The 15,303-nt window shown below is 51.7% G+C and overlaps 1 protein-coding gene across 7 annotated transcripts in view; it reads right to left on the bottom strand.

Moving 5' to 3' along the window:
* Window positions 1–6,701, bottom strand: part of DCAF6 (DDB1 and CUL4 associated factor 6) — a 600,095-nt gene extending 593,394 nt beyond the window's left edge. For 3 of the 7 annotated variants that reach the window (XM_069756618.1, XM_069756619.1, XM_069756620.1), the window contains exon 1: window positions 6,397–6,686. The gene's annotated coding sequence lies outside the window, so the exon portion shown is untranslated. Of the gene's footprint in view, window positions 1–6,396 lie in introns of all 7 variants that reach the window. The other 4 variants (XM_069756621.1, XM_069756623.1, XM_069756625.1 and 1 more) reach the window with 2 other exon arrangements.
* Window positions 6,702–15,303: the final 8,602 nt, after the last annotated feature.

The raw sequence follows: 15,303 nt of genomic DNA, 5'->3' as shown, positions 1-15,303 counted from the left end.
ACTTCTATCTCCAATCATGTGAGGGAGGTGCATGGGGGTGACCTCAATTGTTTCTGCTTTTCTGTGATAGAAGTGGTTAAGCCGTCAGAGCGAGGGGGGGGACTGGGATCGTGTAATCCTCCAAAAGGAGACTAAATGGATATTTCGTATGAAGAGCATCAAACCAATAGGATTGAATGATCAACTGCAATTTGGATGTTTTGTATAGAAGGTTTCGGGACTCTGATCCCTATTAAATCCCAGACTTTATAAAAGCGACTACGGGCGCTGCACACAGTATATTTGCACTGGTAATTCTACTGCTGCAGATAAACGGACATAACTACCAAAAATGTCCGATATAGAGTGAAAAAACACCAATGATAATATATATGTATATATATCTGCGCTGTAGGTTCCAGAGGAGAACAATTAATAAGAGGATTTTCTGCATATATTATCCATCATAAAATATATCCACAGTTACCTAGTTTAAGGTTTAATAGTGCGTTATTAATGCGTTATATATAGTGCATATAAGATGTTAATATTTACCGGGTGTGTCACAGTCAAAGTCTCCTGAATATGTCCACAGTTACCGGGTGTATCGCAGTCAAGATCTCCTGAATAAGTGCACAGCGGTGATGCTTTCAACCGCTTTCCTTCCAAAGAATGTGCGAGGAAAGGGTGAAAAAAACCTGTCCCGGCCGGTGACAGTCACCCCTTACCTCACCGATGGTGCTCCTGGGTCTTCAGCGTGAGCCTGCGCTCCCACACGCTAGTTGCCGGCGAGGTGCAGTGAAGCTGCAGGACCTCGCGTGACGTCACATACACATGATGTTACACATGAACGGCTAACGAATTGCACACAGTACCGAAAAGGATCTATCCAACGCGTTTCGGAGTCGGCGGACTCCTTCCTCAGGGAACGCGCAGAAGAGATCGCGGCGGCCATTTTCCCAAAGCCGAGTTTGCATCTCGGCTTTGGGAAAATGGCCGCCGCGATCTCTTTTGCGTACGCGCGGCATCCCACGGCCATTTTCCTGAAGCCCCGTGCAGCAGAGCACTACATCTGCGCACGCGCGGCCCCAGGAAGATGGCCGCCCCCACCGATGAAAGGGATGACAGCGCAGATCGCGCGCTGTGTCTTCACGTGGGCGCAGGGAATTCGGACCTTGGACATGTGCACACCACTACGCCACCAACGGAAAGCTGGGGAAGAAAAGAGCGCTGTGAACACGCCCACCCGACCTGACCAGCCTGATTGACAGGCGAAAACGGCGACTTTGGTAATGTATTTCTCAGCATACATGGGGAATCAGGGTACACTACATACACTATAGTAACGCACAGCACAGGCCCTATTTAACAGTATTTATAGCTCAATCTCAAAAAACGGGGTGACAGGTTCCCTTTAAGGTACCTTCACACTAAACGACGCTGCAGCGATTCAGACAACGATCCGGATCGCTGCAGCGTCGCTGTTTGGTCGCTGGAAAGCTGTCACACAGACCGCTCTCCAGCGACCAACGATGCCGGTAATCAGGGTAAACATCGGGTTACTAAGCGCAGGGCCGCGCTTAGTAACCCGATGTTTACCCTGGTTACCATCCTAAAAGTAAAAAAAACAAACGCTTCATACTTACCTTCCGCTATCTGTCCTCGGCGCTCTGCTTCTCTGCACTGGCTGTGAGCACAGCGGCCGGAAAGCACAGCGGTGACGTCACCGCTCTGCTTTCAGGCCGCTGTGCTCACAGTGAGTGCAGGAAAGCACAGCGCCGGGGACAGACAGCGGAAGGTAAGTATGAAGCGTTTGTTTTTTTTACTTTTAGGATGGTAACCAGGGTAAACATCGGGTTACTAAGCGCGGCCCTGCGCTTAGTAACCCGATGTTTACCCTGGTTACCAGCGAAGACATCGCTGGATCGGCGTCACACACGCTGATTCAGCGATGTCAGCGGGAGAGCCAGCGACCAAATAAAGTTCTGGCCCTCTAGCTCCGACCAACGACATCACAGCAGGATTCTGATCGCTGCTGCGTGTCAAACTGAACGATATCGCTAGCGAGGACGCTGCAACGTCACGGATCGCTAACGATATCGTTTAGTGTGAAGGTACCTTTAGAGTGTGATCTTTATCCTCCTGAATCGTCACTCAGATAAGTTCTCTGAATGCCTATAAGTATGTTTCCTGATGAACTGATTTCAGGGAAACGCGTTGAGATTTTCATACTTTAAAGAGAATTTTATATATATGTGAATTGTATATTTAGATTTTTTCTATTTCTTAACACCGTTTGGTGTGCAGTGTTGGGCCCTGTCGTGTATTATTTCGATTGAAGTGTTGTTTTTGCCCCTATTTGTATATTCTGTATGGTATTTTTGTTATCCCTTTGCAAGTAGTCTAGGGTGTTACCAGGGATAGACGACGTGGAGTGGGGGCGCCATCTGCGCAGGATTCTAGGGTGCCAACCCCCACTGGCAGGTAGGGTCAGTCTAGGGATTTGCTATAGGTTTCCCTAGTCTGTTGCTTATCACTCCTCATGCAACATCCAAGCGTGTGTTATGATATGCACTTATTTATCTGGGCAAGTGCAATAAGTTTATTACTATCAGCTATTAGTGTATGAGTGTATGTTCTGTTTGACTTTTTTCTTTTTTCTTGCACGTAAGGGCCTATTAGGGCGATTTAGGGATAGCCTACGTTGAGCGGGGGCGCCATTGCGCAGGATATATAGGGTGCCAACCTCCGCAGCACGGTAGGGGACAGATAGTTGGGACCCTAGGGATCGAGAGCACCCTGTAACTTTGTCTTATATCTTTGTGTGAAACAACTGGTACTGGTTTTAGGTTGTATGTGGTATGTGTTGTTATTATAAAGAGTATTATTAAATGTTAAGTTTTATTGGGTATATTATTCTATTCATATATGGTGTTCCTTTGCTGTGAATTTCTGTTTTTGTTGGCACTTTTATTATATGATCTGTGATATAAAACGTTCATGTAAAGCTGCATGAACCAGTAAACTGCCTAAGTATGTAACAGTACAGACACAGAGGGCTATTAACTACATAAAGTGTATGAGAACATGATCCAAGGAACCTGATTATGTTTTTTTTTAATGGGCCACACAGGGATAGTTAGGTTAATGCATTGAGGCAGTAGGCCAATCTGAACAAATTAGTTAAATGTTAAAAATAATTTAAAAAAAAACCTGCTATTCTCACCTTCCATTGTCCGCTGATGCGCGCGTGGCTGCCGCGAGCTTCCGTTCCCAGAGATGCATTGCGAAATTACCCAGAAGACTTAGCGGTCTCACGAAACCGCTAAGTCTTCTGGGTAATTTCGCAATGCATCTCTGGGAACGGAAGCTGGAGGCAGCAGCGCGCACATCGTGACAGCTTCGCTGGATACCGGCGGGTTAGTATATAACTGTTTTTTATTTTATTGTCCAGAAAGACAAGGCTTGAGAAAGGTCCACACTTTGGACTGAAATGTCGCACATGGGCCAATAAAATACTCTTATTTTTTCTACTGGAGTGCTGCCTTCATCTTTCTGGACAATAGCATGAGGTTTGGTATATACCTGGAAGGATTTTTTGCACCCTCTGTCTTCTTTTGGTGCTGCTTTTTGTTTTCTTTTTCTATTTTTTATTTTATTTTATTTTTTTTTTAACAGGGATGTGGTGCCCACACTGCTATACACTACGTGGGCTGTGCTATATATTACGTGAGCTGTGTTATATACTGCGTGGCCTATTATATACTACGTGGTCTGTGTTATATACTGCGTGGCTGCTATATACTCCGTGGCTGCATTATATACTGCGTGGCCTGTGCTATATACTATGTGGCTGCTATATACATACATATGCTAGAATACACGATGTGTGAGAATCGGGCCACCATCTAGTACTCAATAAGGCCGGTTTCACACGTCAGTGGCTCCGCTACGTGAGGTGACAGTTTCCTCACGTACCGGAGCCACTGACACACGTACACACATTAAAATCAATGCATCTGTGCAGATGTCATTGATTTTTTGCGGACCGTGTCTCCGTGTGCCAAACACGTAGACATGTCAGTATTCGTGGGAGCACATGGATTACACGGACCCATTAAACTCAATGGGTCCGTGTAAAACACATACCGCACACGAACGTTGTCCGTGTGCAGTCCGTGTGCCGTGCAGGAGACAAGCGCTACATTAAGCGCTGTCCCCCCCACTGGTGCTGAATCCGCCATTCATATGTTCCCTGCAGCAGCGTTTGCTGTAGAGAAGATATGAATACTAGTGTGTAAAATCCAGATCCAGGTCCCATAGGGGTGGAGCCGCATTATTACTGTAAATGAGCTGCCCCATGTGACCGCTCATACAGTACAAGGTGCGGCCAGGACAGGAAGCAGCGAGGGAGCCGGGTGAGTATTTTAATCACAGCGAGGGGGGCGCTCAGGGGGTGGGAGGGGGGTGGGGACCTGGATCTGGATTTTACACACTATTATTCATATCTTCTCTACAGCAAACGCTGCTGCAGGGAAGATATGAATGGGGCTTCAGCACGATGCAGGGGACAGCGCTAAACTTTAGCGCTGTCTCCGGCTCGGTGCGTGTGGTACCCAGTGGGCACACGGGCGGCACATGTGTGCCGCACGTGTGCCACAGAAACGCAACTGCACACGGACACATAATTCCGGTACCGGAATTATCTGGACGTGTGAGACTGGCCTAAAGGAGTGGTTCTGCAGGTGGGGACCACAGACCATATCTCAGTGCCATTGCTTTCTGGCTGCTGTTTTGGTCACTTTTGAATGTTGGTTGTGCTTTCACATTCGTGATAACATGAGACGGACTCTACAACCCACACAAGTGGCTCAGGTAGTGCAGCTCATCCAGGATGGCACATCAATGCGAGCTGTGGAAAGGTTTGCTGTGTCTGTCAGCGTAGTGTCCAGAGGCTGGAGGCGCTACCAGGGGAAAAGGCCAGTACACCAGGAGACGTGGAGGGGGCCGTAGGAGGGCAACAACCCAGCGCAGGACCGCTACCTCGGCCTTTGTGCAAGGAGGAACAGGAGGAGCACTGCCAGAGCCCTGCAAAATGACCTCCAGCAGGCCACAAATGTGCATATGTCTGCACAAATGGTTAGAAACCTACTTCATGAGGATGGTCTGAGTGCCCAACGTCCACAGATACGGGTTGTGCTCACAGCCCAACACCGTGCAGGACGCTTGGCATTTACCACAGACCACCAGGATTGGCAAATTCGCCACTGGCGCCCTGTGCTCTTCACAGATGAAAGTAGGTTCACACTGAGCACATGTGACAGTCTGGAGACGCCATAGAGAGCAATGTGCTGCCTGTAACATCCTTCAGCATGACCGGTTTGGCAGTGGGTCAGTAATGGTGTGGGGTGGCATTTCTTTGGAGGGCTGCACGGCCCTCCATGTGTTCACCAGAGGTAGCCTGACTGCCATTAGGCACCGAGATGAGATCCTCAGACCCTTTGTGAGACCATATGCTGGTGAGGTTGGCACTGGGTTCCTCCTAATGCAGGACAATGCCGGACCTCATGTGGCTGGAGTGTGCCAGCAGTTCCTGCAAGATGAAGTCATTGAAGCTATGGACTGGGCAGACCGTTCCCCAGACCTGAATCCAACTGAACACATCTGGAACATCATGTCTCGCACCATCCACCGTCACGTTGCACCATAGACTGTCTAGGACTTGGCGGATGCTTTAGTCCAGGTCTGGGAGGAGATCCCTCAGGAGACCATCCGCCGCCTCATCAGGAGCATGCCCAGGCATTGTAGGGAGGTCATACAGGCACATGGAGGCCACACACACTACTGAGCATCATTTCCTTGGATCAGCCTGTATCTTTATTTTCCACTTTGATTTTCAGCATCATTTCAACTCCAGACCTCCGTGGGATATTAGTTGTGATTTACGTTGATCATTTTTAGGTTTTATTGTTCTCAACACATTCCACTATGTAATGAATAAAGATTTATAACTGGAATATTTCATTCAGTGATATCTAGGATGGGGAATTTTAGCGTTCCCTTTATTTTTTTTGAGCAGTGTATTACAATTACCCTGGATGGAAGAAAACAAGATTTCCTACAAAACCATTATTTCTAATGACACCCGTTGCCTGCTGGGGTAAGTGACTTTGTGCTCAGTCACAACTATTAACAGTATGGCTGTCTTGAGAACAACAATTCTGTTAATAACATAGCAGATAAGGCAGCGCACAACCAGGCAGGCCCTTCTAGCATTAGCCAGAATTGCCAAACGGCCAGTCCGGCCCTGCCAGGAGCACACAGTCAGTGAGCATGGCAGCCTGGCAGTGCCAACAAGCTAATGTTACAGCAAACCACAACATCCCATCGGATTATGGGTCTGTCGCCACGTCTTACCGGACTGTCTCGTCACCTCTGCAGTCACCGGGGCTTCCTGAGAGGACGCCTTGTCCAGGTTCCTGTCAGCCGGCTCCAGCACCCGAGACAAGCCTCTGCAGCAGCAAACTTCTCCGGCAGAGCGGACCCTCACTGCAGACTCCTGAGGGGGCATGTGACAGGCGGGACGCCGGCCATGAATAGCAGTCAGTGCCAAATAACTGGACGAAGCAGGGGCCAGAAATAGAACAGCACCTAGGATGGAAATGGAAGCGCTCGTCTTCTACGTCACCGTGACGTCCAACGTGGGCGGAGTCCAGAGGCTCGGAACTGCGCGTGACACCGGAGGTTGTAGCTGCGTCCTTCCTGCAGCTCTCTAGTGATCCGGTGCAGCACTGTGAGGAGAGGAGGCTCTCTAGTGATCCGGTGCAGCACTGTGAGGAGAGGAGGCTCTCTAGTGATCCGGTGCAGCACAGTGAGGAGAGAAGGCTCTCTAGTGATCCGGTGCAGCACTGTGAGGAGAGAAGGCTCTCTAGTGATCCGGTGCAGCACTGTGAGGAGAGGAGGCTCTCTAGTGATCCGGTGCAGCACAGTGAGGAGAGAAGGCTCTCTAGTGATCCGGTGCAGCACTGTGAGGAGAGAAGGCTCTCTAGTGATCCGGTGCAGCACTGTGAGGAGAGGAGGCTCTCTAGTGATCCGGTGCAGCACTGTGAGGAGAGGAGGCTCTCTAGTGATCCGGTGCAGCACTGTGAGGAGAGAAGGCTCTCTAGTGATCCGGTGCAGCACTGTGAGGAGAGGAGGCTCTCTAGTGATCCGGTGCAGCACAGTGAGGAGAGAAGGCTCTCTAGTGATCCGGTGCAGCACTGTGAGGAGAGGAGGCTCTCTAGTGATCCGGTGCAGCACAGTGAGGAGAGAAGGCTCTCTAGTGATCCGGTGCAGCACTGTGAGGAGAGAAGGCTCTCTAGTGATCCGGTGCAGCACTGTGAGGAGAGGAGGCTCTCTAGTGATCCGGTGCAGCACAGTGAGGAGAGAAGGCTCTCTAGTGATCCGGTGCAGCACTGTGAGGAGAGGAGGCTCTCTAGTGATCCGGTGCAGCACAGTGAGGAGAGAAGGCTCTCTAGTGATCCGGTGCAGCACTGTGAGGAGAGGAGGCTCTCTAGTGATCCGGTGCAGCACCGTGAGGAGAGGAGGCTCTCTAGTGATCCGGTGCAGCACCGTGAGGAGAGGAGGCTCTAGTGATCCGGTGCAGCACAGTGAGGAGAGGAGGCTCTCTAGTGATCCGGTGCAGCACTGTGAGGAGAGAAGGCTCTCTAGTGATCCGGTGCAGCACTGTGAGGAGAGAAGGCTCTCTAGTGATCCGGTGCAGCACAGTGAGGAGAGGAGGCTCTCTAGTGATCCGGTGCAGCACTGTGAGGAGAGGAGGCTCTCTAGTGATCCGGTGCAGCACAGTGAGGAGAGAAGGCTCTCTAGTGATCCGGTGCAGCACTGTGAGGAGAGGAGGCTCTCTAGTGATCCGGTGCAGCACAGTGAGGAGAGAAGGCTCTCTAGTGATCCGGTGCAGCACTGTGAGGAGAGGAGGCTCTCTAGTGATCCGGTGCAGCACTGTGAGGAGAGGAGGCTCTCTAGTGATCCGGTGCAGCACCGTGAGGAGAGGAGGCTCTAGTGATCCGGTGCAGCACAGTGAGGAGAGGAGGCTCTCTAGTGATCCGGTGCAGCACTGTGAGGAGAGAAGGCTCTCTAGTGATCCGGTGCAGCACTGTGAGGAGAGAAGGCTCTCTAGTGATCCGGTGCAGCACAGTGAGGAGAGAAGGCTCTCTAGTGATCCGGTGCAGCACTGTGAGGAGAGGAGGCTCTCTAGTGATCCGGTGCAGCACTGTGAGGAGAGGAGGCTCTCTAGTGATCCGGTGCAGCACTGTGAGGAGAGAAGGCTCTCTAGTGATCCGGTGCAGCACAGTGAGGAGAGAAGGCTCTCTAGTGATCCGGTGCAGCACTGTGAGGAGAGGAGGCTCTCTAGTGATCCGGTGCAGCACTGTGAGGAGAGGAGGCTCTCTAGTGATCCGGTGCAGCACTGTGAGGAGAGGAGGCTCTAGTGATCCGGTGCAGCACTGTGAGGAGAGGAGGCTCTCTAGTGATCCGGTGCAGCACAGTGAGGAGAGAAGGCTCTCTAGTGATCCGGTGCAGCACTGTGAGGAGAGGAGGCTCTCTAGTGATCCGGTGCAGCACAGTGAGGAGAGGAGGCTCTCTAGTGATCCGGTGCAGCACTGTGAGGAGAGAAGGCTCTCTAGTGATCCGGTGCAGCACTGTGAGGAGAGGAGGCTCTCTAGTGATCCGGTGCAGCACAGTGAGGAGAGAAGGCTCTCTAGTGATCCGGTGCAGCACTGTGAGGAGAGGAGGCTCTCTAGTGATCCGGTGCAGCACAGTGAGGAGAGAAGGCTCTCTAGTGATCCGGTGCAGCACTGTGAGGAGAGGAGGCTCTCTAGTGATCCGGTGCAGCACCGTGAGGAGAGGAGGCTCTCTAGTGATCCGGTGCAGCACCGTGAGGAGAGGAGGCTCTAGTGATCCGGTGCAGCACAGTGAGGAGAGGAGGCTCTCTAGTGATCCGGTGCAGCACTGTGAGGAGAGAAGGCTCTCTAGTGATCCGGTGCAGCACTGTGAGGAGAGAAGGCTCTCTAGTGATCCGGTGCAGCACAGTGAGGAGAGGAGGCTCTCTAGTGATCCGGTGCAGCACTGTGAGGAGAGGAGGCTCTCTAGTGATCCGGTGCAGCACAGTGAGGAGAGAAGGCTCTCTAGTGATCCGGTGCAGCACTGTGAGGAGAGGAGGCTCTCTAGTGATCCGGTGCAGCACAGTGAGGAGAGAAGGCTCTCTAGTGATCCGGTGCAGCACTGTGAGGAGAGGAGGCTCTCTAGTGATCCGGTGCAGCACCGTGAGGAGAGGAGGCTCTCTAGTGATCCGGTGCAGCACCGTGAGGAGAGGAGGCTCTAGTGATCCGGTGCAGCACAGTGAGGAGAGGAGGCTCTCTAGTGATCCGGTGCAGCACTGTGAGGAGAGAAGGCTCTCTAGTGATCCGGTGCAGCACTGTGAGGAGAGAAGGCTCTCTAGTGATCCGGTGCAGCACAGTGAGGAGAGAAGGCTCTCTAGTGATCCGGTGCAGCACTGTGAGGAGAGGAGGCTCTCTAGTGATCCGGTGCAGCACTGTGAGGAGAGGAGGCTCTCTAGTGATCCGGTGCAGCACTGTGAGGAGAGAAGGCTCTCTAGTGATCCGGTGCAGCACAGTGAGGAGAGAAGGCTCTCTAGTGATCCGGTGCAGCACTGTGAGGAGAGGAGGCTCTCTAGTGATCCGGTGCAGCACTGTGAGGAGAGGAGGCTCTCTAGTGATCCGGTGCAGCACTGTGAGGAGAGGAGGCTCTAGTGATCCGGTGCAGCACTGTGAGGAGAGGAGGCTCTCTAGTGATCCGGTGCAGCACAGTGAGGAGAGAAGGCTCTCTAGTGATCCGGTGCAGCACTGTGAGGAGAGGAGGCTCTCTAGTGATCCGGTGCAGCACAGTGAGGAGAGAAGGCTCTCTAGTGATCCGGTGCAGCACTGTGAGGAGAGAAGGCTCTCTAGTGATCCGGTGCAGCACTGTGAGGAGAGGAGGCTCTCTAGTGATCCGGTGCAGCACAGTGAGGAGAGAAGGCTCTCTAGTGATCCGGTGCAGCACTGTGAGGAGAGGAGGCTCTCTAGTGATCCGGTGCAGCACAGTGAGGAGAGAAGGCTCTCTAGTGATCCGGTGCAGCACTGTGAGGAGAGGAGGCTCTCTAGTGATCCGGTGCAGCACCGTGAGGAGAGGAGGCTCTCTAGTGATCCGGTGCAGCACCGTGAGGAGAGGAGGCTCTAGTGATCCGGTGCAGCACAGTGAGGAGAGGAGGCTCTCTAGTGATCCGGTGCAGCACTGTGAGGAGAGAAGGCTCTCTAGTGATCCGGTGCAGCACTGTGAGGAGAGGAGGCTCTCTAGTGATCCGGTGCAGCACTGTGAGGAGAGAAGGCTCTCTAGTGATCCGGTGCAGCACAGTGAGGAGAGAAGGCTCTCTAGTGATCCGGTGCAGCACTGTGAGGAGAGGAGGCTCTAGTGATCCGGTGCAGCACTGTGAGGAGAGGAGGCTCTCTAGTGATCCGGTGCAGCACTGTGAGGAGAGGAGGCTCTCTAGTGATCCGGTGCAGCACTGTGAGGAGAGAAGGCTCTCTAGTGATCCGGTGCAGCACAGTGAGGAGAGAAGGCTCTCTAGTGATCCGGTGCAGCACTGTGAGGAGAGGAGGCTCTAGTGATCCGGTGCAGCACTGTGAGGAGAGGAGGCTCTCTAGTGATCCGGTGCAGCACTGTGAGGAGAGGAGGCTCTCTAGTGATCCGGTGCAGCACTGTGAGGAGAGGAGGCTCTCTAGTGATCCGGTGCAGCACTGTGAGGAGAGGAGGCTCTCTAGTGATCCGATGCAGCACTGTGAGGAGAGGAGGCTCTCTAGTGATCCGGTGCAGCACTGTGAGGAGAGGAGGCTCTCTAGTGATCCGGTGCAGCACTGTGAGGAGAGGAGGCTCTCTAGTGATCCGGCGCAGCACTGTGAGGAGAGGAAGCTCTCTAGTGATCCGGTACAGCTCAGTGAGGAGAGGAGGCTCTAGTGATCCGGTGCAGCACTGTGAGGAGAGGAGGCTCTCTAGTGATCCGGTGCAGCACTGTGAGGAGAGGAGGCTCTCTAGTGATCCGGTGCAGCACTGTGAGGAGAGGAGGCTCTAGTGATCCGGTACAGCTCAGTGAGGAGAGGAGGCTCTCTAGTGATCCGGCGCAGCACTGTGAGGAGAGGAGGCTCTCTAGTGATCCGGTGCAGCACTGTGAGGAGAGGAGGCTCTCTAGTGATCCGGCGCAGCACTGTGAGGAGAGGAGGCTCTCTAGTGATCCGGTGCAGCACTGTGAGGAGAGGAAGCTCTCTAGCGATCCGGTACAGCTCAGTGAGGAGAGGAGGCTCTCTAGTGATCCGGTGCAGCACTGTGAGGAGAGGAGGCTCTCTAGTGATCCGCTGCAGCACTGTGAGGAGAGGAGGCTCTCTAGTGATCCGGTACAGCTCAGTGAGGAGAGGAGGCTCTCTAGTGATCCGGTGCAGCACTGTGAGGAGAGGAAGCTCTCTAGTGATCCGGTACAGCTCAGTGAGGAGAGGAGGCTCTCTAGCGATCCGGTGCAGCACTGTGAGGAGAGGAAGCTCTCTAGCGATCCGGTACAGCTCAGTGAGGAGAGGAGGCTCTCTAGTGATCCGGCGCAGCACTGTGAGGAGAGGAAGCTCTCTAGCGATCCGGTACAGCTCAGTGAGGAGAGGAGGCTCTCTAGTGATCCGGTGCAGCACTGTGAGGAGAGGAAGCTCTCTAGTGATCCGGTGCAGCACTGTGAGGAGAGAAGGCTCTCTAGTGATCCGGTACAGCTCAGTGAGGAGAAGAGGCTCTCTAGTGATCCGGTGCAGCTCAGTGAGGAGAGAAGGCTATCTAGTGATCCGGTGCAGCACAGTGAAGAGAGAAGAAGGCTCTCTAGTGATCCGGCGCAGCTCAGTGAGGAGAGAAGGCTCTCTAGTGATCCAGTTCAGCACAATGAGGAGAGAAGAAGGCTTTCTAGTGATCCGGTGCAGCTCAGTGAGGAGAGAAGGCTCTCTAGTGATCCGGTGCAGCACTGTGAGGAGAGGAGGCTCTCTAGTGATCCGGTGCAGCACTGTGAGGAGAGGAGGCTCTCTAGTGATCCGGTGCAGCACGGTGAGGAGAGGAGGCTCTCTAGTGATCCGGTGCAGCACGGTGAGGAGAGGAGGCTCTCTAGTGATCCGGTGCAGCACGGTGAGGAGAGAAGGCTCTCTAGTGATCCGGTGCAGCTCAGTGAGGAGAGAAGGCTCTCTAGTGATCCGGTGCAGCACAGTGAGGAGAGAAGGCTCTCTAGTGATCAGGTGCAGCTCAGTGAGGAGAGAAGAAGGCTCTCTAGTGATCCGGCGTAGCTCAGTGAGGAGAGGAGGCTCTCTGGTAATCTGGCGCAGCTCAGTGAGGAGAGAAGGCTCTCTAGTGATCCGGCGCAGCTCAGTGAGGAGAGAAGAAGGCTCTCTAGTGATCCGGTGCAGCTCAATGAGGAGAGAAGAAGGCTCTCAGTGATCCGACACAGCTCAGTGAGGAGAGGAGGCTCTCTAGTGATCCAGTGCAGCACAGTGAGGAGAGAAGAAGGCTCTCTAGTGATCCGGTGCAGCACAGTGAGGAGAGAAGAAGGCTCTCTAGTGATCCGGCACAGCTCAGTGAGGAGAGAAGGCTCTGTAGTAACTAGTAACATTATTATTGAGGAACATGTAAAAATATAACGGATATGAAATGGTTTACTTTATGTAAACTGTTATGATTAGGTAATTCAGTACCACAATGGACATAGAAGTCAGAGCACATACAGTGACCTGACAATAACCCAAAAACATAGAACGAGCTCTGAGACGTGGCAACTCTGCTGACCGCAATCCCTAATCCTCTCCAACAACACTAGAGGCAGCCGTGGATTGCGCCTAACGCTCCCTATGCAACTCGGCACAGCCTGAGAAACTAGCTAGCCTGAAGATAGAAAATAAGCCTATCTTGCCTCAGAGAAATACCCCAAAGGAAAAGGCAGCCCCCACATATAATGACTGTGAGTTAAGATGAAAAGACAAACGTAGAGATGAAATAGATTTAGCAAAGTGAGGCCCGACTTTCTGAACAGAGCGAGGATAGGAAAGGTAACTTTGCGGTCAACACAAAACCCTACAAACAACCACGCAAAGGGGGCAAAAAGACCCTCCGTACCGACTAACGGCATGGAGGTACACCCTCTGCGTCCCAGAGCTTCCAGCAAGCAAGAAAAACCAAATAAGCAAGCTGGACAGAAAAAAACAGCAAACAAAAATAACAAAAGCGGAACTTAGCTATGCAGAGCAGCAAGCCACAGGAACGATCCAGGAGGAAGCAAGTCCAATACTAGAACATTGACTGGAGGCCAGGATCAAAGCACTAGGTGGAGTTAAATAGAGCAGCACCTAACGACTTCACCACTCAACTGAGGAAGGAAACTCAGAAGCCGCAGTACCACTCTCCTCCACCAACGGAAGCTCATAGAGAGAATCAGCCGAAGTACCACTTGTGACCACAGGAGGGAGCTCTGCCACAGAATTCACAACAGTAAACCATGTCTCATATCCTGTCGGGTTTGGTAAGGACTTAGCAAAAGCCGGCAATTGAATTACCGGCATTTCTGCTGTCTAGCTCTGTATTAAATATATATATATGTGTGTGTGTCTCACTGACATATAGACTGGATATATGTTTTCATGAACATTTGAGCCCATGGATCCATTATATGTCCATTTTGCAAGCCAGCGAGAAAATCTCGCAGTACGATGCCATACGGAGGTTTACATGCGTAAAATACGCAGCCACACCTTGCCAACAGATGTCATACGGATCACTGTTCAGGGAACATTTCTGCATATTTGGTCTGTAAAAAACGGACCATAGTTTTATACGTTGTGTGTGACTCCAGCCTAACACTCACACCTCTCCAGTCCATCCTTAACACTGCTGCCCCACTAATTCATCTCCTCGCTACTCCTCCGCTTCCCCCCCTCTGTACATCCCTTCACTGGCTCCCATTCCCTCAGCATATCCAGTTCAAATTACTAATATTGACCTACAAAGCCATCCATAACCTGTCTCCTCCATATATCTCTGAACCAATGAAAAAAGCAGCGCTGTCTTTTCCACAGCATGTCAATTCTTTGTACGGATCTGCAGCTTTTCTGCACCCATTGACTTCCATTGTGTCAGGTCCATCCGCAGCTAATCCGAAGGTTTAAAAAAGATCTGCGGTTTTGCTGTGGAGTTGGGTGCAAGAAACGTTGCAGATTGGGAGGGAGAAGTGTGTGTGTGGGCGGAGACTCTGCGGGGAAGATGTGCATGTCTGTGTGCGGGTGTTTGTGTGTGTCTGCGGTGGTCTGCAGGGCTGTGTGTGTCTGCGGGGATCGCTGGGCTGTGCATCGATCGCGTGGCTGGGCTGCGATCGCGGGGCTGTGTGTGTGGTTCTGTATGTAGGCAGGAATCGTCCGATGAGACTACTAGTCCCATTCGGCTATACCTGCTACAGTGACAGGTAGCCGGATGATGGGATATTATAGTCCCATCATCCGGCTATTGTGTACAAAAAAAACACAAATACATACAACATACAGTACATAGTACATACAGAAAATACAACATACAGTACATCATCAACATACAGTACCATCACCTTAATCCCCGAAGCCATTGCTCAACTGTAAAAAATATTAAAAATAATAATATACTCCCTGATCCGCAGAAATCCAATTAATACGAGTGTCCCACCACGATCTCCCGTGGAGAGCTGCCACATCAGCTGATGCTACCACTCTCCAGGGGCTCCAGGATACAATGACAGAAGGTATCCTTCTGCACTGAATCCCTCCGCCGCTGTGAGAAATTGTTCCTACTGTCACTTGCTGCACTGCTGTGGGAAAATTCCCACACCGCTTTGCCAGAAAGTGAGAGCCTGAACTCCGGTAACCTCTTCAGTGATTCACTGCAGGAGCCATTGTCTCCTTTCAGTTCATCACTGGGAGGCCCTATAGAGCGGTGACATCACCCGATGTCACTGTTCTTTAGGGGAGATCGTCGTGGGACACTCGTTATTAATTGGACTGCGTCAGACAGGGAGTATACGGTTGGTTTTTTATTTTTTGCAGGTGATCGAGTATGGTGAAATCAAAAATATTAAAATACAGCCAGAATAAAGTGTCTTTTTTTGTAACTCTTTCACTACTATAGGATTAATAATGGATAGATGTCTTATTGACGCCTCTCCATTATTAACCTGGCTTAATGTCACCTTACAATACAAAGGTG

The sequence above is a fragment of the Ranitomeya imitator genome, chromosome 3 (assembly GCF_032444005.1).
Source record: "Ranitomeya imitator isolate aRanImi1 chromosome 3, aRanImi1.pri, whole genome shotgun sequence".
In the NCBI taxonomy this organism is placed as follows: Eukaryota; Metazoa; Chordata; class Amphibia; order Anura; family Dendrobatidae; genus Ranitomeya; species Ranitomeya imitator.
This window is presented reverse-complemented; position numbering and strand designations above follow the sequence as displayed.